Source organism: Aythya ferina (genome assembly GCF_964211825.1).
Source record: "Aythya ferina genome assembly, chromosome: Z".
Classification (NCBI taxonomy): Eukaryota; Metazoa; Chordata; class Aves; order Anseriformes; family Anatidae; genus Aythya; species Aythya ferina.
In genome coordinates, this window is record NC_140299.1 from 6,007,096 (window position 1) to 6,030,227 (window position 23,132).

Genomic DNA, 23,132 nt, shown 5'->3' on the forward strand with positions numbered 1-23,132 from the left:
TTAAAACATGACAAAAAAAATCTTTTTATGAAGGAAGACACAAGTCATGCTTCTGGTTAATGTAGCTTAGTATTTGGCTAATATAATGTGTACATTTCTGTCAGGACATAGCTGAAGCACAATATGCATTACTGATTGCTCTGTTGGAGTTCAACTTTGTCAGCTGAGTCCGGTGAGGAAAAGACTCCCAGATGAAGATGAGGAAGTAAAAGGCAGAGTTTAGGGGAAAAAAATACTAAAATTTATTTCTGCGAAGTAAATAAGGAAGTATGAGAACACTGTGAGGTCAAAGGTAGGTTTTAATGGTTCTTTGTAGCTCCTAAACAGACCTTGAGAGCCTTACATACAGGAGAGGTTGGCCATTGAGATTCTCAATTTTTATTTTTTATTTTTTAATTAAAACAAACAAACAAACAAAAAAAAACATGAAAAGGAAAATTATTAATTACTCTCCCAACATGAGTGGAAGAAATTCTAGCAGAACTCATTAATTTGTGTTCCCACAGAAATGCAGAACAGGTTTAATATGTTGCAGTGCAGAAATAAAGAACAAAATATTAAAAAAAAAATCAATAGTAGTGCAAAGTGTGTAACAGGACTTGTGTGGTCACAAGTGTTTGAGGGGCAGAAGAGTCCGTATTGAGATGAGCTGACTGTTTGGGTTTAGACTTGTGAACCCACATCTTGACAGGTAATTGGAAGGTTTCAATATGCACCGCAGAACTTCTTAATTCATCCTCCTGCTGTTAAGTGTTGTTAAACATGCTTTAAAACAAACAAACAAACAAACACAAAACAAGCTGTGTGTCATTTATTTTGTCTCAGGTGAGTATAAAATTCTGCTGATGGTAAATCTGTAGAATATTTAAACAACTCGCAGGAATCCACAGAATTCACTGATGTCCAGTCCAAACACTGCAGTGATGCTACATAGCAGAGCTCTAATATGAATCAAGATAATAAGGTTTCAGTTTCTTTATTGTTTTTAATTAATGTGGAAATGCTACAAAAGTTATAAGCAAGAGGAACTTGACTTAGCAGGAACACAAGGGAGAGACTAGTTTGGATGAAGCCCTTAGTGCAGTAACTGCAGGTGATCTTTGTCCCTGTTCCTTGTCCTCTAAAACCTGTTCAGTAACACCAGTAAAAGAAATAATACAAACCTGGGTGTAGTTTATGTGTTGTTGGTACAGCACTTTGTGAACATAAAGTGCTATGCAAGTGCCATTATTAGTATTATCAGGTGAGTTTCTCCTTGCATAAAAGAGAAAAATAGCATCAATATAATTGCTGTGTCCTGAGTCACTGGGAGTTTTTAATTAATACACTAAGACTGAAGCTTAAGATAAAGTACTGGGATCTTTATTGACTATACCTACCTTTGCTGGTGGCTTACCCACATTTCTCAGTATATTTGTAACCCCTTAGTTTATGTATCTGGTGTTTGATGTGCCTCAACTTTTTTTTTTTTTTTTTTTTTCACAAGTAGTTATCCTGTTCAGAAAACACTTAAACATGGGCTTAAATGTAAGAATGCATTGATGTTCCATTGCTACCAGTGAGATTTACGCATTTTCCTAACATTAAGCAGTTTGCTGGAGACCAGTGATCTTCCAAAACATAGCTTTCTATAAAAATCAAGCAAAATGGTGTCAGTCAAATTCTGCATCCATTGACTATATTCACTTGTAAATGGCAAAAATAACAATATAACATACAACACTTTTTTTTTTTTTTTTTTTTTTTTTTTTTTTTTCTCTAAAGTTATCATGTTGCTGTCTCTGGAGGAATATACAGTCTCCGAGGCTAAAAGTTACTGGGAAGAGAGACTGGAACACAGATAATGCATGTATAATTTCCCTAGTAAGTCCCAGCTCAAATGCTTCCTGTTTTTCAAGTGAGTTTATGGTGATCTTTGTTGTTGTTGTTGTTGCTTTTCTTTTACTGTTACTCAAATGATAGATTGACTGAAACATATGAAGGTTGAGTGATTTGCCTAGCCTAGCCTTTCAGTGAGTAAAGGTGCGCACCTATTAATAAACAACTGTAGGTAATCTTATTCGTTAAACATCAAATATGCCCTTTCATTTTGTTAAATGCTTTGTGTAGCTGTAGTTAAATGGCAACAAGAAGTGACTGAGTCTCAGCACTGATTGGCAGTGGGCATCAATCATTATTCTGGCAAGGATCTTCAGGAACATATCACTTTGTAGCAAATCTGGCAGGTTTGAATGGGATTATTTCGGATTGGTTTACCAATAACTGTCATGCCTAAAATCTCAACACAATAAGAATTCTTCACCAGTGCCAATCACACACTTACTGCCAACCCCAATTCACATCCTCCCCTGGAGAGTCTTGATCCACACTAATACTTCAAACAGCATGACAAGGCCTGAGGTCTGAAGAGGAACAAATGGTGCAAAATGCCAGAAACAAGATTGGAGTCTGCACTGTCTTTTAGGGCACGAACATGATGTTTGTACAAGAGATCCAACATTTCACTGGGTCATGTATCCCAAAGTACTTAAATAGCTGAATACAGCAAGCAAAAGCAATCATTTTGAATGCAAAGATTCCTCCTAATTGGAGGGACAAATACATCTGGTGATAGCAGGGTCCAGGGTCCTATATCTGAGCACTTTTGGGAAATAGGAAAATACAAGACATTTAGTCAAAGGAAATAAATGACACTTCTGATGTCCTATAGAAGGCTTCTGTTAAAATAGAATTTGAAGTGTCTTTGCTGCCATTCTAGAGCAGTAAGCAGTACATACATTTCAGAAAAGGGCAGACCTTTTATGCAGACAGTCAGTACAATGCTCAGGGTCAAGCTGCATAGCCAGTGAAGATGGAGAAACAGAGTTTATCATGGCATTAGTTGGCATGTAACTTCAGAGAGAGATCTTTAGGTCATCCCTACCTACCGCTGTAAATATATCAAATAAAAATTGGGCCTATGGGAAAATGAATGAGAACAAGGAAAAGAAATCTTACAGGTCGTGAGGAGATACTATTTCCGAGACAAACCTTATGAATCAAGATGCTGTCAAAGTTCTGGGGTAATAAAGGACTTATACTACCCAGTTTCTGCCAGACCTGCCTCACCATATCAGCTGATTTTCCATTAATGTTACTTATTTTTTTCTCTTCTAGGCCTTACCACAACATGACATTAATGCTCTAAGCTAGAACACTATGCAGTGACCAGACTCTAGCAAAAGGATTTACTAGGGCAAAGAAAAGTCTATTCTGTAAGGAATGCATTGAAGGTGAACTTTTCCTTTGGAGCTCTCCGGTGATGGAGAGATCTGATGGGGATCACAGACTGACATTCAGTGTCAATAGAAGAACCCTTTAAAAATAACCCATGGAAATAGGTAGCAATGTATACATCACTGATGAGATTCAGGTACTTAGCACTTTACTAAAAAACTAAGGAAGGATGTATGGAGTGCTTTTTTGTTGTTGTTGTTGTTGTTGTTTTTGTTTGTTTGTTGTTTTTTTTTGTTTGTTTGTTTGTTTTGTGTTTTTCTCTAGATTCCCTGTATAATCAATGGCAAAAGTAAGAACAGCATCTTCAGAGAACAGTTCACTTCTTACAGGTTTGGGGCTTTGGGGCACAGTAGAAGTCTCACAGTACATACAACATATTTATGTATATATATACAAGTGGATGCTTCTGCTAAGGATAACAAAATACTGTTGAAAAACAAAACAAAAAAGTGCAGATAAGATTTACAGTGCATCTAGATGGTGTTAGAAAAATTTTATAGATTGACAAATTTTGTTAGTACAGTACCACATCCTCTCAAATATGAACCAAACAGATAGACAGATTTGGAAGTGAGAATTCTGAAGACCTGGATTCCTCTCCTCAGTCAGTAATAAACCATCACCCGACTCTTTTGAGCTCTGGGTTTACAGTAGGACTTATCAGCATGCTCATTCAAGCATTTTAGCTTTCAGGAAGAGTTAATTCTTAAAGCCTCCCTGCCCTCCTCCTCCTCCCCCCCCCCCCCCCCTTTTATTTTTCCTTTTTGCCAGGAAGTTATCTCCAAAATATGTCCTACAGAGTTTAGCTCAGCAAACCATACAGCAAAAAGAGAGTAGAAAAGAATCTTTTAAGACAGATACCCTATTACATGTTGAGCAGCACCTAATGCAGTTACACTGTATTTTCTGGGCCTTCTGGATGCCACGGTAAAGTAAATAATAAATAATGAGTGTTTGACTAACATTAGAATTAGGATCCATGTATTGCTTTCATATGTACAGCATGATAATTTATCAATGCATTATTCAAGACTTTTTTGTCAACTTGAATGGAGATGTGCCAGCTTATTTCTGCTGTGTTTTCTTTTATTTATTTTTTTCTTTTCTTTTTTTTTTTTTTTTTTCAGGCTTGGTTAGGTCCTGTGTATTTGCCCTGGGACATGTGACCAAAATCATTTCACAGCTTTAGGATATGGACACCTGGCCACTGAAAACTTTTTCTCCCCCAACACATGGATATCTAGTTGTGAACAATACTCTCTGGATGAACAATCCTCTATTTAAAAATTGATTCCAGCTCACTTCAAGTGAAACCTTGCCTGAGATTGTAAAAACAAAAGTAAGCAATGTGAAAAAATGCAGAGTAGCAATGAGCCACAGAACTGTGAAAAGAAAGAAATTCTCAGATTTCTGGTATCATCTGCCTTAGATTTGCTAATGATTCTGTTTTTCTTCTATTTTTTCTTTAAAAGACAAAGAAGAAACTTTTATTGTGAATGAGAAAGCAGCTTGCTAGCTTCTCGTATTTTAAAAGGAATTATTTAAAATGGCAAAGATGAAGGACTTTTACCAATAGCAGTGATTTTCCTAAGGCAAAATTATTATTATTATTATTATTATTATTGTTATTGTTATTGTTATTGTTATTGTTATATATAATATTAATATTAATATTAATATTAATATTAATATTAAAAGGATGAGATAATTTTTCTGTTTGAAATTCTAACAATTATGAAAGAATTGAATCGGGCCAAATTAAAATATTTTGAAAAAATCTGTTCCAGTTCTGTTACTAGCTGAAGTTGGCAATATTTCTCGTTCACCTAATAATCATTTATAGGATCAATTCCCTTGAAATTATAGGGAAACCACAGGAGACAAACAATACACACTTTCTGTTTTACCAGAAACTTTCTGGATACTTTTACTAGAATGATTCCTTCGAGGTTTAAACAGACATAAATTTGGATTTGGTTGCAGAGACCTGATTGATCTGGAGATTTTGAGGTAAGGAGCATAGACATAAAAAATAATGTCAGTTTGAAATCACATGGGATTAACTTTATTTTTAAATCCAAGGTAACCACAAAGTCAAGCAGTAGTTATAGTGGTGACGTGAATATGGATATTGTAAAGCAGGGTTCACTGAATGAGGTCATGATCAAAGAATCATAGAATTATAGAATTCGGGTTGGAAGGGACCTTAGCTTTTCCCACCCGCCCCCCGTCCCCCTCGCCACCAGCAAGAACACTTCCATATCTGAGTGAGAGTTTGGGTAACTGTCTCTATGATCTCTGTTTTTATTTGGGGATATTTTTGGAAGGTGGTCACAAGACTCGGGCCCTGGCATATGAAACAGTGACAAAGCAAGGTTTTTGTGCATCCTTATGCTGTGTGGCTGCAGAAGGTGTCCTTCAGCAGGTGTAGGTATCATGGCACACCTCCAGCAGCAGCTCCCAGCAAGAGTACAGAGGGGTTCTGCTGCCTACTCAATGCGCTCCCCGTATCTGACACACAAACCAGCTCCTACACAAAGAAATCAGTCACTAGAAGTGATGGTTAAAATACAGACTAGCTCTTAAAGCCAGGTGGTATCCCTTAAACAGTACTCTGCTAAGTCACACTATCCAATATTTTATTGTCCTTCTGAATTTAAGGGTTTTGCTGTGTTATGCATTCAGTTCACTTGGAAGGGTGCAAAGGACTATTAAGCATGGTCAAAGATAGTGTTTTCTGTTTATGCAGTTGGACCACTTTGCTCACAAATAGATAGAAAATTTAATCTACTGAAACTGATAAATGAACTAAACCCTAATCTTTCAGTCTCTGTAGAGGTGCTATAATGGCTAGATTTTATGTTAAATGCTTGCAGCATCGTCTTGCCCTCCTCTTCCTCAAATAACAAACTATGGTGAAGGACAGCCCAAGGGAATATACAGCATTAATTACAGAAATCTAGTTTGTACCTTGAAGACGATGCTCCTAGAAGTGGCTTGTTCAAGGTTTCAAAACAGTGCTCAGATAATAAAAAATAGGGAAATTTTCAAACATGCTGTTGTCCTCAGTGTTTCTCTGATTTTTCTTGGCACAATTGGAGCCCCCGTTTAATACCCAGCTTTCTTAATACAGTGGAAAGACAAATTCAGTGACTAATTTTCAGTTGTACTAGACACTTCAGTCTGTTTTGAGATCTAATCCCCATGCTACCTACTTCACTTCTGGGAAATACTCTTCAAGAGTTTTTAAAGAACAGAGAGAAAATGAAGTGTTTACAGGCAGTTACACAGTAGATGCTCCTTCATATACAGTGAGGTTATGCATTTACACAAGATTTAGTATCAAATTCCCTCTCTTCCTTAGGGTATACTGAGACCTAAAACTGCCACCATTAAGAAAAGAAGATGTAATATTATGAAATCATTTTCCTTTTCAGTGTTTGTTGTTGGAATTATTCTAGTTTATATGGGAGCTGGATGGAAAGAGAAATAGTAAAACAGATGCAGATGGTCAGAAGATGCAGGCAGGCACAAAGACATATTTACATGTCCTAGATAGTTGTCTTTGGGGCATGGGGGTTCCAGTCTCTTTTGCAATAAATTATAATTATGTGTAAGCTGCTGTCCTGTGGGAATGAGTCAACACAGTCACTTTGTCTGCAGATATATCTGGGTCTGCAATAATACCTTTTTCTGAATTTCTTGGCTGTTTCAAACTCAGTGTGGCTGAAAACACAGATAAAACACGAATGTTTATATATTTTAAGGTCTTCAATGTGGAAGTCAAATACAACCCCTATTCCAAAGCTGTTTAAAGGCTGAGTTTTCTCAAAGGCCATCCACATGGTCTTTCAACATCAGGTGAAAAAAATCTGGCAGGACTTTCTGGCTTTGCTATTTACATTTATTCCCAGGAATGCACAAAGGAAGGAATATGCAATATCTCTGTTTCACCAGTGTAGACAGTTCAATGAATACTTACCTTAATACTGTTTCTAATAAGCATAAACCATTACAAATCACCTAATAGGAATGGGGAAAAGTATGTGGGGATAACAGAAAATTCTAAAATATATAATGGAACAACACAAAACTTAAAAATCTATTGCACATCAGACTACTTAAGCTCCAGTGCTTGTGGCTGTCTTTGGATCCTCACTGTTTCCCTTTCCCAATAGTATTCTTAAATTTTGGTCTATTTCTCCAAGTAATTTGTTATCAGTGGTAGCACACAGAGCTACCAAACCTCTGAAATAGCTTATTATTAGCCATTTATGGAATAGTCACTTATTAGTTGATTATGGAATAACCTATCAGTTGATGTAGTTTCTTCCTAATTAAAGTCATGATTCTGACAGCTTAAAGTCATGGATAAATTATGTGACTTTTCAAAAGTCTAAATGTAATTGCTGTTATCCCAGCCTAGGTCTAGTGTGAATGCTTTTCATCTTTTGTTTTAAGCTGGGAATGGAAACAATATTCCTTTCCATTTTCTGTTTAAAACTAATTGCAGTTCTAGATTACAAGTATGGTATGAAACAATGCTGAGTTTCATTTCTACATAATTTTTTTAAATGTTTGGAAGGCTTTGAATGTGGAAGATATTATGCATATTTATATATGTTTATGTGTATGTAGACATAGATATGTATGTTTGTGGTGCTTTGGAAGTCCAAGTGCTTAAAAAATGAGAAAAACAAGAAACAAGATTTTCTGTGAAACCAGGAATTTGTCTCATTGTGCAGCAGGAGCTGTACTCTAGCCAGTATGGAAAATATTTTTCCTGTTCATAGTTGGTACAGAGCTGAGACTTTTCACATATGCACTCAGATGTGTTGTCCCATCATACTGTTAGAATGTGTCCTTTGGGATTATTGTATATGCTAGGTATGGAAGAATCCCATTCCTATTTTTACCAGTAATTCAACTTTTTTGTTTGTTTGTTTAATTAGTATACAAGGAATTTTGTTTTGTCTTTGCTTTGGTTAATCAGTACTATCTTTAAAAGGATGTTGTTAGAAAATATTTGCCTATGAGTGTCATTAAATCCTAATGCCACTTAGAAATAATTTTAGAATTATTTCTATAAAATATATATCTATTTATATACATATATACATGCATATAAATATAATAGCAGAAACATCACAGATATATACACATATGTACACCCATTACATATAGGCATTGTCATAAATGCATAAAGCTTACAACTCCAAAAATAGGTACCTTCTTTTTTTTTTCTTTTCTGAAAAAATATTTTTTAATTTCAAGTTGTTCTTAGCTGTGAAGAAGGATTGAAATGTAGAAAATGGGAATTTAATTTTAAGGCTTTAATTTTAAAGATGGAGATGGAATTCAAATGGTTAAGAAAAGCAAATAATTAATGTTTAGGGAAAAATAAATACCCCAACAAATTAATCTTTTTACCTCTCTAGATTTGAGAGGCTGCTGGTGATACTGATAGAAGGAAGAGCTCATTACACAGGGAACACATATGGTGTCCTTAAAATATAGCTCCTGAAATACATTATTTTAAGAACCATTATTTACTGTGTGTGTGGTACGCTTTTATTATTTATGGTCAGGTAGTTTTTAATTGGAAGTGGGCTGAGTGCCTTCGAAAGGGATGTACCGTTTGCAATGAGTCTTTGACTGATAATCAAAGAACAGACATTTAATTATATGCTAGTATTTTTTGTATCTTTGAAGGGGGATCTGGGGAGGAGTTAATCATCATTCTGTGGGGTAAACCCCTTGAAATGTTCTCAGCATCCCATTCTGCATAAGGACCTCACTTTTGCACTACAGTAAGTGATTTATGCAGTATGCTCTCCACTTTTTCAGGCTGCTAAATTATCTAGGATAGAGAATAATAATAATAATACCCAAATCAAATGGTAACATACTTGTGAAATTTAATGGCAATTTTCTTTGAATATTGAATTTTTTCCTCTCTCTCTTTCAGCGTGTATCATACAGTAAAGAATATTATTTAATATACGTATTGCACAGAAAAACCTCGCCTCTTTTAAGAGTCTGGGCTTACTTCTTTTTAGTGGCTTTTTTTTTTTTTTTTTTAATATTTATTTATTTATTTATTTATTTATTTATTTTGTTAAAATGTATGCCTTCTTTCAGTCATATGCCTTCTTTCAGTCATATGTTCATTCATATTTTCTGTCATATATTCAAAGGCTTCCACTCAAAAGGGAGTAATGCACATTGAAATGGGAATGGCTGTAAAAGAAGTTGCAAAGGAGGAGAGAGAGAAAGGGAGACAGCAAAGCCCTGTGAGATGTATCTCAAAAGGGTATTAAGCCAGATCTGTCTGTAGTCTCCAAATTTTGCTTCTGTCTGCTTTTACCTTGATCTAAAGTATTTGCACTTCATAGCCCTTCAGAGTTAGAAGAGATATACAGCATTTGGGGAGTGGGGGCGGGGGAGGGACAGCAATCCTCTCCCTTTACTTTGAGACTCCACATCTGGATTTCACCTAGGGCCTATCATCAGTAGGGACTATGAAAAGTTATTTAAATTCTCTGAATGTTACGTAAAATTTAGGAGAAGGTGAAAATTTAAGGATAACAATCCTTGTTTCACAGAGAGGAACTTAGCCAGCCTTTTTGTCATCCAGCTATTGCTAATTTCTAGGCCAATTGGATTTTTTATGAATAATGATCAAGATGCTTGTTTTAAACATAATGTTAAGGTATTTCTAAAATTTCACACCAGAACCTACCCCCATAAACTTCCTTGCCCCATGTCAAATAGATCCTTCCTTTCAGTTTGGAGCTAACTAAATTGTCAAAGTATTAGTTCACCTCCTTTCTCTTTTTTATAAAAGTGGGTACCCACATTCAATGTTGAGCTACTTACAGTGTTTTACATTCTGTGCCATGACTTACTCTGTGCAGTTGACACGGAAGTTTTAGTTTCAGGGCCAAGAGAGATTAAAATTTTTATTATCTTCACCAGTTTAGTTTAGGACTACAAATACCAAGAACTTTGAAGTACTAAAAATCCTACCTGACAGCAAGAAAGTTTAACACAGACACTCACATGCATGCACACACACTCAGAATATATATAGATGGTCGGGGTTTTATGGTGATCCCCTAAGGAGCAGATTAGAAAGAATTCTTTTTGTTTGTAGTGATGGAAAGGCAATAATAGGCTGCCTGCCCTATGCTAGCATTTTCCCCCTCCCTCCATCTCTTCACCCCCAATCCTAATGTGTTGTTCAGTAATACTCATCAGTCCTGCAAGAATATAACAGAATTATTCATTACTTCACTTGATGCCCCAAAGATTGAAAAATAGTTGTTACATACCAAGAGATGGCTGTGCACAGGAAGATTAATAGGCGTAAGGATTCACCAGCTGTCCACTCTATTCAGAGAGAAGAAAAAAAAAAAAGTATATGTAAATCATTTTGGCTTCTGGCACAAGATGTTGTACAATATTTGCCTGGTGCTGGGGTCACTTCAATAAAAAATGCTCAGCTTTATTTAGGCCTTAGTACTTTCCTACTTAAGGCTGGGCTGTGACATACGGTGTCGTTAGAGCCTAGACACCAAGAACTGACTTACTCTGGGGCTCACACCTTCAGTACTTCATGCAAATGAACCTTTTTTCTGTGCAACTGACCGTCTGTGTGGAAAAGTTTAAATAGAAATGCTTTCAAAGCATATATTAAGGCAAGCTTCCCTCTGTGCCAGTCCCCTATTACTCTCTTTTTCTCTCCCTCCATGTCTGAAAATGGAAACTTTAAATTACTCCTTATAATGTTTTCCACTTCCTTTGTATTATAGCACAATACAGCTTTCTTTGCAGTGGCTTTTTTTTTTTTTTTTTTTATTTTTACCGACAGCATCAACTGTGTTCAGAGCTTCTATATCAGCATTACATAGGTTACTAACAAAGTAATAAATTTAATAGGAGAAAGAGAGTATGGAGAGATTCATGAGCATAGAATAATGGGGATTTTGGAGAACATCAGAAAATAGACAAGAGTATCAGTGAGGTAAATGCACAAAATTATTATTTGATTGTTAAAAATGATAGATATTTGGTTGTACTTCAAAGATCCATATGCTCTTAGGGCCCCTTTCAGACCACACTTTAAAATGAACACTGGGAGACACTGTTTATATACAGTTAAAAGTTCATGGAATCATCACACAAAAAGTGTTCACTAAATGAGACAAGGGAGGTGAGACTATAATTTGTCATACCTTATGATCAGTAAAGAGAAAAATAGGTACTGATAGAATGACCCAATGGAGGTACCTCTTCTTCCCTTCCTACAGAGATAAATTAATAGTCAGTCTATTACAGAGATGAATATTAATTCAAAAATATGCCACAGTTTGGATGCCAACAGATAAAAGATATTAACCATGAATCTGCCTGAAATGCCATTCCCCAAACTCTTGAAACATTGAGAAATATATAATTGTTCATTTGACATCCTAGGCAATGGTTATTAAAGAGCATCACCTTTCATTATAGGACAACTCCCCCATTAAACTAGATCACCTCAAAAAAGTAAAAAGAACGCAAGTCAACAGGTCACCCACCACCGTAAACATGGACAGACCTAACAAGCAGTGGGGAAAAGGAAAGGTCAAGGGACAGAAAGAAATATTTCTATCATAGATATAAAAGTTACTGGAAGAGCTGAGAAGAAAATACTAGAATACTGATTTTCCAATGTTGTTACTCACATTGTAACAGGTTCATTGTATAGGGTGAAAGAGAGATGGTAACTTAGTGGCAAAGTAGTTGATAAAAGCTTGGAAGTTTAGGTAGCTGGAACTCAAGGTTGCACTTAGAGAGTTCCTTTTTCCATAAGTGGAAATCTTACTTTGGTTGAGAATTCACTGGATAAAGTGTTTGCATCTAGAAATGCATTATGCATAGTTAGCAAGTGTGAAGGTTTGAAATTGTTAAGCTTAGCAAAGGAGGGGGGTGAAAAGAAACATTTGATATCTTAAAGGATGCTTCAAGCTGATTATCTAACCTATTCAGAGAAAGATTAGAAGAATGCTTGCCCAGGGGTAGAATTTTTGATAGACCAAAATGTTTTCTCAATTTTTTACTTCACTATAAACATGACCTCTAATGTGTTTATATGCTTACCAAACAAACAAAACAAAACAAAACAAAATTATATCAGCTGCTGTTACTGTTCTTGAACTCCATGGATTGTAAATCAGAAGAAAAGATACAGGTATTAAACACATCTGGAAGATGGGCACTGTTTTAGCTCAGTTTAAAGGATTTCAGTCTTTAAGGTTCACTGCAGAAACATGACCTCACTCTGATTGCATAGTTGGACCATCTACTTGCCAGTTGACAATCTATCTTCTTACTGAAAAGCTCTGGTAATAAATAAATAAATAAGTAAATTAAACTGTTTTAGCCAGGCTTGGCATATTGCTTTACAGAAATGCAAAAACTAAATAGGTAATTCTTTTACATCAACACAACTGGGCTACAGTTCAAACCCAGTCCTACTGAATTCAGTGAGAATTTTGTGGTTACCTACAGTTGGCTAGTTTTTTTTTTTTTTGTGTGTGTTTTATTATTATTATTATTTTTATTATTTTTTTAACCATAAGATCACTTAGTCTTAAAATGGCTGAAAGCAAACAAAACATATTATTGCTACCACTCTTGTAGCAAGCACTTTATGTGTTAAAAAGTCTAAATAGAGATGTGTGAGAGATATAGCAGTGTTGAATAGAAATATATCCAGGAATTTATAGTAGGTTACAGCTAGAGATGCGTTGTTTTTTTTTTTTCCTGTTTGGTTGGTTTCACCTCTTTTTCTTTTTTTTTTTTTTTTTTTTTTTTTTTTTTTCTCATTTTTCTCTGTTTTGTTTGTTTGTTTATTTTTGGAGTTTTGAGTTTCTAAACTCAATAAAACAAAGCCAAAAGCAATTTTAATGGCATCCTTCAAACACCTATTTCAAAATAACTTTGATTAATGCTATTAAAACAAAGACAATACTTTTAAGACTTAATTTGGGGCAATGTAAGGGTTTGGATTTTTCTCCAGAGAAAAGTACAGATAACCTGCTCACCACACTTGTGTCTTTGTCCTGTTGCTAACCATAAATCTGACCAGCAAAGTCTGTGAGTAAATGTTAGTCTACTTTTTTGCCATTTGTTTGATTATATAGTTGCTAGTGCTCCTTTTGAACTTATTCAACTCTAAGATACTAGACTTCTGTAGATCTCAGGTGGGGATGTGGATATTCAGTGACATCAAACTTCACGTTCTACATTTTTTCAAGTCAGAAATCTTTTACAATATGCATCTAAAATTTGTTTTTTTTAGGAAAATACTGGTTATTTAGATAATTTCTAGCAAGTGTAGCAATAAGATGAATCTGAAGATGAAAGTGCACTCTTAAGTGTTCCAGCTTCAGCTGAAGCATATTTGCAAATCCAAAGCTGAGAAAGTGTGGGATAGAGGAGTGGACAGTAAGGTGGATTGAGAACTGGCTGACTGGCTGAGCTCAGAGGGTGGTGATCAGCAGCGCAGAGTCTGGCTGGAGGCCTGTGACTAGTGTTTCCCAGGGGTCGTTGCTGGGTCCGGTCTTGTTCAACATATTCGACGATGACCTTGATGAGGGAATAGTGTCTGCCTTCAGCAAGTACGCTGATGACACAAAGCTGGGAGGAGTGGCTGATACGCCAGCAGGCTGTGCTGCCATTCAGCAAGACCTTGACAGGCTAGGGAGATGGGTAGGAAGAAACCAAATTAGGTTTAACAAGAGCAAGTGTAGAGTCCTGCACCTGGGAAGGAACAACCACATGTATCAGTACAGGCTGGGGGACGACCTGCTGGAGAAGAGCTCTGAGGAGAAGGACCTGGGGGTCCTGGTGGACGACAGGTTAACCATGAGCCAGCACTGTGCCCTCGTGGCCAAGAAGGCTAATGGGATCCTGACGTGCATTAAAAGGAGCATGGCTAGCAGGTCAAGGGAGGTGATCCTCTCCCTCTACTCTGCCCTGGTCAGGCCTCACCTGGAGTACTGTGTCCAGTTCTGGGCTCCCCGGTACAAAAAAGACAGGGACCTCCTGGAAAGTGTCCAGCAGAGGGCCACAAAGATGATATGGGGCCTGGAGCATCTTCCTTATGAGGAAAGGCTGAGAGACCTGGGTCTGTTCATCCTGGAAAAAAGAAGACTGAGAAGGCATCTCATCAATGTGTATAAATACCTGAGGTATGGGAGACAGAGGGATTTGGCCAACCTCTTTTCAGTGTTTTGCAGGGACAGAATGAGGAGTAATGGTCACGAGATAGAGCACAGGAAGCTCCTCACCAACATGAGAAAGAACATCTTCACAGTGAGGGTGATGGAGTACTGGGACAGGCTGCCCAGGGAGGTTGTGGAGTCTCCTTCTCTGGAGATATTTAAGGCCCGTCTGGATGCCTACGTGGGCAGCCAGAGGAACCTGCTTTGGTGGGGGGGGTTGGGCCTGATGATCTTTCAAGGTCCCTTCCAACCCCTTCTATTCAGTGATTCTGTGATACTTGTCTGCATTTATGGTCCTTAAAAAGGTAGCTTAAGGGAAGTCCTCCCTTTATCTTATCCCCTTGCAATTCCACCACTTGCAGGAATCTAGAGGCTGTTCATTAGCTGGCTGTATGGACAGAAGATAAGAGGAAGGGTTAGTATGGTGAGCTTAGAGCCCGTCTGGAGGCTACTCAGCGTAGTGTAGACACAACAATCAGCTCTGTTCTTCAGTTTCTCTGTTCATGTTACTATATTTCCTTTCCTTGCAGGGGTTTCACAAAGCTTAATTCATCAGTGGTCTGTGAGAGACCACTGTGAGGGAGTTTTTGCAGGGATGAGTACCTCAGAACGGCCTAAATAATTTATCCCTTGCTTTTTCTTTTACCCAGTAGGCTTCTCTTTAAAATGCTTCCAGCCCTTTAAAGTTTGGGAGCACACTGTACTTGCAGAAAGAAAAAAAAATTACAAAGAAAAATGCATAATGTATGATAATGTTGAAAGTAGCAAGAATTAAAGTAAATGGTCTGATATAAAAAGGGTTTCAAACAGGATTAATAATTCTACAATTTGTTATACAAAGTCAATTTTTCCACTTCCAAAGCTAAGTTGCCTTGTGGGGTTTATTGGCTCACTCATTATTAGGTATATATCACTTTTATTGTTTCACATTTTTATGTGTTTATTAAAAAGAAAAAAAAAAAAAGAAAAAAAAGAGGGCATCATTCATGAATAAAACATTTTTGCTTTAAGCTGCCATATGTGAAAGTTGGTCTGAGAGCCCATATCCTCTTTTATTTGAAAAGGGAAATATGTAGTATATTTATCAATTTATCTTTTTATCTATTTATATATTTATGGGCCAGGTCTATGTAGGGAGGTTTTGTGTGTTTGTATGCATATGGACATACGTATGCATATGTATATATGGTAATATATGTATGCATATATTGTGTATCCTATTACCATATATACATATACACCAATCTTTGAAAAAAGGCATAGTGGTGCTTTTTTTTTTTTCCTGATAAACCTCCCAAAGCCTGCCCTCTTCTGCTCAGTGTGACCTATTCCGGACAACATTTTTCATAAATGTCAGTTCCCTTTCCCCCTTCACCTATCCATCAGGTTTCTCAGCTGATCATATCCACTCTGCTAAACCCTGGTTCCTCTCCTAATCTGTAGCAGAATGGCTCCTATCCAAATGTCACCTTACAACACTAGACATGATTAAGCATCCATGCAGCAGCCAATGTGCTACTACAGGTGATGTGAGGAAATGTTAGCTTGATAGATAATAGTTTTATTTTTGGTCTTCTTAATCACTCTGCACCTGGTAGGAGTTTGATATGAGCAGATAAGTAGTATCAAGAGACAGATAGAACTTGATGGGAAACACTTTTATGTATGTATTTATTTATTTATTTAGAATATTTGGGTAAGAGGGCTTTTTTTTTTTTTTTTTTCTTTTGGTAGATTTTTTTTGTTGTTATTCTTTCAGATTATGAAAGTTAATTTACAGTCAGCAAATTTGGACTGGAATTCTACAGAGTTTATAAATACAAAAATTAAAAATCAAGAAACTTAATTTTATTAGATTTGAGAGAATTTATTGTTAAAAAAATGCAATTTTAAAAAATAGAATTTCTAATGAGAGCCTTTGACCTTAAGTCTCTGTCCTCTTTGGTGGTGAGAGGTAAATTACATTTGCTAACTTAATCTATGACATGGCACAAATAACTCCATAAATGTTCCATAACTGTGCTGTGATTATATGGTTATTGCTGCATATTGTCAACAAAATTATTGCCCTGAGGCCCCATAGCTCCAGTGTATGGCACATGGTAATTAACTAAGAAAGGATTAGGATCTAAGGGGCTCCTGAGTAACTCCTTCAGCAAACACACAGGACAATTAGTGTGTTGAATGGACACCTCCAAAGACAGCAACAATGAGGACTGAAACAGGGAGCACATTTTGAAAAACACGAGGCTTTTATAGAGGATTTAATAGAGGACTGAAACAATTGCAAAGCGAGAGAGAGAGAAAAGCAGGATAATGTCATGGTTCAGCATTCCACAGCAAAAGTTTCTGTGCTAACTTGTGCAGCTGCTGTCAGGTGAATATCACATCAAGGCCAAGGAAGACTTTGTTGTGTTAAGAACTGTAGAATCTAGGTCTTCTCCCTTTTATTGTTGAAATTAGCAGGTATTGTGGTTGCAAACAGTCAGCGCTGAAGTAGAGGTCAGAAATTTTAACATTGCTCTTGATGAAGACTGGACAGGATCTGCTGAATATGTTCCCAGCCTGTTTGGGAATAGTTAATCTATATAGTCACTGGACCATCCAGAAAGAGGGAAACTGGACTGTACTGTTGTTTAAACTCAAGAGCATATGTGTTCTCAGATTTGGCCATGCTTCCCTCCTCTATCTCCACCATCAGCTAAACTTCAGAGGTCTCTGTGATCTGTATATTAGTATATTAGTATATATGTATATTAGTGATAGACAAAAATAATTTCTATAGCTTAGATGATATGATTATTAGGAGCCCCAATATAACATGGACTAGTATATCATTAGATATTACTGCTTGGCTTCTTGAACACAGGGCAGCTTCTTTGAGCCCTACCTGAAGCTAGGCTAACTGTGCAGATAAGAAGCACGTGGGCCATGGGCTTTGCTGTGTTTTATTCTAATCTCAACCCTGTTAACCTCTGAGTATCCAGATTCTTCTTTATCTTTTAAATGCTTTAATTGAGCAACTAGAGTACAAAAAATAAGTGGAAAAGCACTGCTTTTATTCCTTACTCCAAAGAACAGGGTGGTATTTTGTTGAAAGAAGAGTTTCTACATCTGGGAGAGCCCTATCTGTCTTTAAACACATTATATGTGTGGGGGTATGCTGCTGAAGTTTTGCCTTTCTCTTTCTGATTAGCTCACTGCTTGGGCTGCTGGTTCTTTTTCTTAGACTTCAAGATCGTTATATAAAATATAGAATGTATATATATATATATATATATATATATATATATATATATATAAATAGAACTCATAACAGACTCTTATAACAGACTCTTATAACAGGTGGGTATTTCTCACCTGCCTGCAATTAGGTTTGAACCCAGGTCTGCAGACTTCCTAATTACTGTGCTAAACACTGACTCATCCTTCCTCCCACATGGTCTCTCTTACCCCTTGCTGTTTCTGGCATGGCATCTTCCTGTCCTTATGCCAAGGGAAGTGGGCATGTGGAAGAGAGCCAAGTGTATCAGACTTGTGCCACTCAAATACCCTCTTGCAATGGGGTGGGGCATTTACATCTTTCAGGCAGCTTTTTAGGTTGCTTTTCCCTGTCTCAGTAGCACAAAGCTGCTGGAGTTTAGGCCTTGGCTTGACCCTAAAGTATGGTCTGTGTGAGACTACTGCCAGAAGTGAGCTGCTTGATTGCTCACTGCAGTGAATGGTTATGTGAGTGTTGTACACTTTGTTTGTCTGTTATTCAGATGAGTTTAACTTAAACTTTGACATGGGTGAACTACTACCAGGCTATGCAAGTTTTCACCACCAAGTCCATCAAACTCCCGTAAAAATTCTTCTTCTGCAAAATGGAAATTTCCATGAGAATCGCGACTTATACAAGTTAAGATACTGAGAGCCAAATTCATCCCTGTAGTACATCCACTGAATTCAGAACAGAGCTACAGCAAAGATGAATTGGTCTGGAACGTATATGTTGAATATTTAATGCAAATACAACATGCCATAAGTGCATGTCCTGCAGGTAAAATGCAATTATTCTAATTACACTGCAATTACTGTACAGCTACAGAGGAAATTACCTGATTATTTGCATTCTGTGCTATAAAATGTTCTTTTAATTCAGGCTCCAAACCCATGCAAACTCGTCTCCTTGCATAAGAGCTCCAGATATTTTGGTTAGCAGGCATAGCCCTGTCATGACAAAATGTAACCCATCTTTTTATTACTTCTTATTCATATCTTGGTGGCCCTTTCCACTAACCTGGTGGTGGCTAGATTTTAATAGTTAAATCTAGAGAGATATTCACAACATGCTGATTTGCCTCAGCAATGGGCAGGTGTGGTGCTGTTGCTAATGCATCTATTTTGCAAGCCAATATGCTTGTAGCATGCCATGGTGTGTTTTGTGGCTGAAATAGCTTGGTGTGCACAGATGCTTACTCCCTTTCATTATACAGGTGGCTGAAACAGGCACAGAGGAGAATGGAGTAGCACCATAACAGAAGTGGTGAGGCTACCAGTGACAGAGAAAAGTCCTATGAGATAGAATAGGGGGTTACTTGGGAAGAATGTAGAGTCATAGAAAGGTTGGTTAAAAGATGACCTCTGGAGGTTATCTCCATTAACATTCTGTTTAAAAATAACACTTTTTTATGAGATCAGACATAGCTTCATCTAGTCAAGTGTTGAAAGCCACTGAAGATGGAGATTTCATAACTTCCTTGTGGAGCCCTGTTCTGGTGCTATGGAAAGAGTTTTTCCTAATCCCCAACCCCAAACTCCCATCGTGCTCACTACCTTATCACCTACCAGTGCTGAAAATGCTTCTTTCATCTTTGAAACTATCTCTAAAGTTGTTGAAGGCAAAATTAAGGACTAAAGAACTGGACTATGTAAAAGTACACTACTAAGATGGAGGATGGCAGGAAGAACAATTGTAATTGTAAATGATCACTTCCTTAATTCCCTGTGAATACACAATTTCAAAATACAGAACACATATGTAGATGACTCATGTACATGTGTCTATGTGTAATGATGTCTGGAGTATGCAGGTTTAAAACTTCCCTGCATAGCAGGGGTGGTGAGGCAAATTTTATAAGGAGCTTTAAGACATGGTGAGAAGAGCTAGATGATACCTTTTTGTTAAATATTATTATAATGCCCACAAAAACGATTCATTTCTGAGAGGTCATATCACCAGAGGTCAATGATTTGCCCCCTAATTTGGAGTAAAATCATTACTGTTTATTGAGCAGGTATCTTGGATTCCCTTCACCCACCTCTTTCTCTCTGTCTGGAAAACTCTCTGAGGCTTTGTTTGTTATACTCTACAACAAAGGCAATTCAATTAGGACATCAAGCCAGCCCAAAACTGAGGTCTCTAAGGGGCACTAGAGACAGTCTTTTAAGATGTCCAGTCCTGCTGAAACGAATGTCTTTCTTATTAATTTGGGAACACAGTGGTTCTTTCTGACCCTAAGAACCCTGCTTTTTATTGATCAAAATATGTAGTTTTTTTGTTTTGTTTTTGTTTTTCCTTGGGCAAATAATTCAACATGAAGACTGTTTCGTAAGGCAGGCTTATTTTTATTGGAATGCTGTAAACTGTAAAATCACAATCAAAATGATAATTCACATACTAAAATCCAATGAACTGTAGGCTGCTGAATTCTCATTTTTGATATGAAATAGAATACATATAAATATTTATCCTCTGGTCTATATTACAAATAAAATTGAATGTCCTTTTCAAAGTCAAATATTTTTAAATATTTCAGAGGGCTACATTCCAAAGATATACAGTATCTCTGGTGAGTTTCTGGAGATTGCAGAAGTCATTCATGCTGCACAAATAGAACATTGATGTCAAATTATAAACAGCATAGGTGTCGTTAGCAGTAGTAGAAGTAGTAGCTGAGGATTCTCATCACTTTTTATTTGAGAAAGTCCTCTTTTCTTGGTTTCAGTAGTATATATATATATATATATATATATATTTTGCCTACTATAACTTAAATTTAATTTAAAATTAATTAACTTAATTAAACAATTCAAATCCCCACCCTCACCCCAGTGGCTACCTATGGCTGACTTTTTTTTTTTTTTTTAATTTATTTTATTTTATGTGAAATAGCAGCAAAAAGCACTTAGCAATTTCTATTACCACAGAAAGAGAGGAAAAATTAGGTTGCTGCTATTGCTGTTATCCATATATTTAAAAATAAAATTAAAATAAAAGTTTGATGTGTGCGTAATTGGGAAGTCCTGACCTTTCTATGGTTAAAAGCACAATACTACATGTAGCAATATAACTACAACTGTGTGAAGGTTCCTCTTTTCATATTCTACCAATCGTGGTTGATGCATAGACCTCATTTCCCATATGGTAAAAGCAGACTGACAGCAATTGTTAGCATTTATTTTCTGAAGTTTTGGTCTGTCCCCTGTATACTCCACCCCTTACAACTTCCCCACGCTGTCTAGTGAATCATATTCCTGAAGATTTCTTGGAATCTTGGATTTTTTGGGATTTGGAATTTCTTGTATTTTCTTCTTCATATTAGGCCTACAAAGATTAATCAGGGATTCCTATGCAACTACTCTCCTTAGCCATCTGTAAAATTTCTGGTAGGACTAAAGGCAAGCAAAATATCTCATATGAACAGGTGTTTGTGAATAGAAAAGGCATGTCCCCATGTAATAAGTACATGTGACTACAAAGTACAAGTATGTGACTTACTAAAAGTACTAAAAAAAAAGTTACATATTTATGAAGCAGAAAAACAGAAGTCAGTCTGTACCTCTACAGAGATTTTTTTCTTTGAAAAATATTTCTAAACACATATTTTCATGCATAAGCTAAAGTAAAGATTTGAAGTGGACCAAGAAAGAGAAATCTATATATGAGATAACATTAAATACTTTTATATAACAAGTATAAATACTTAAATATACCAATATATATACCAAATTTATTTTCAATACACAGAAATGAGGCTAGAAGAAGGAAGTATATTTTGTTTTAACATTCACCTTTTGGTTTGAAATATAGATATAGACCATCCCAGTGTCTCATTTATGTGCTGTTCAAAGGTTTCCACTAATGGAAAATATGTGAAACGCTTTTATACAGATAAGTGAACATCTAGAAACATTTCAGGTGACTTGCAGTGGGCCAGAACTGGATGCAAATATTGCACAGATTTAAATTTAGTACCAGCAAATAGTTACTTAAACATAGCTGTATGATTTCTCACAGCTGTTTTTGAACATGATCATTAGAAACATGAGACCAACCTTTGAATTCACCATTTTTTCAGTTCTTTAATTGAAAGACTAATTTATTCATCAACTCTCAAGTCAGACTATGTCTTTATAGAGCTGAACAATGACAAACAAGGCCTTAAACAGGTGCTTACTGTATCCTTTTTTTTTTTTTTTCCAGTATTTTGGTTAATGTTTGTGTAGTGATGGGAGGAGTTATCATAAATCTTCCAACACCCTTCTTTCCAAGTTGATTCACAATTTATGTTCATTTGCCTCTAATGAGATGATTAGAGCTGAATCAGATCAGATTTAATCTGCAGTTAAACCGTGAAGTTATTTTTCCCCCAAATGAGGTTATAAAACCAACATCAAGCTTAAGCTGCTGTGTATTTTTCCTCCTTTTTCTTTTCTTTTTTTTTTTTTGTTTTGTTTTTGTGTGTGTGTTTTTGTTTGTTTGTTTGTTTTTTTTGTTTTGTTTTTAAACTTCAACACTTCACAACTGCAAAACAAGGCATCTATTTGAGCATGGTAAATATGGTAAATACTGACATCTGCTTTTCAGCTGCAGTGTAGTAAACTACACCAGTTGGGCAAGAACTACATAAATATACTATTGAGATAGAGACATATTCAAATATAAGTTAAATTTCTTAGAGATCTTTAAATTTTATTTACTGACATTTCACAGACCCCTTGGTTTTGGTAATAAAACACCTTGTGTCATGTAAATTAACTATGGCAATTTAGCCAAAGTCACTAGAGACCTAGGTCACCAGATTCTTTTCATGTCCAGTAGTTGGCAAATGTGTATTAATTCCCCTTCTGTGGGTGCATAACGTTTTAGATATTCCTATTTCTCTATTTATCAAATGTGGGTTAATTACTTTCATGTAAGGTATTACTGATGCTTACTTCTTGCTTCCCTGCACTCCTCCTATTCATTGAAGTGCTTGTGCCAGATTTGGATGACTGAATCACACCATCTTTCTGCCTGTGAATGTTAACTTAAGAACAGAGCTGATACTGTTGAATAATTTCACATGGCTTCACCAATAACATCAAATGGGGAAGGTCTCTGCCTTCAGGACTAGATTTTCATCCATGACTTGTAAATGAAATAACTAGGAATTAAATAGTAATAATACGCACACACAAGCTGTTGTTAAAGTCTGTTGGAGCTGCAGGGTATCAAGATTCTCCTCTGCTTTATGTGCATGGGTTACTGTAGGTAACAAGCCACAAAGGGAGGTTGTTTATCAGAAGCAGTACCTGTTCAGAGTAAGGAACAAATTT

At 36.4% G+C, this 23,132-nt stretch overlaps 1 long non-coding RNA gene across 2 annotated transcripts in view; it reads left to right on the forward strand.

Moving 5' to 3' along the window:
• Positions 1 to 2,075, forward strand: part of LOC311427803 — a 43,651-nt gene extending 41,576 nt beyond the window's left edge. For both annotated transcript variants that reach the window (XR_014687573.1, XR_014687574.1), the window contains one exon: positions 1,765 to 2,075. This is a non-coding gene — a long non-coding RNA (uncharacterized lncRNA). The remainder of the gene's footprint in view (positions 1 to 1,764) is intronic.
• Positions 2,076 to 23,132: the final 21,057 nt, after the last annotated feature.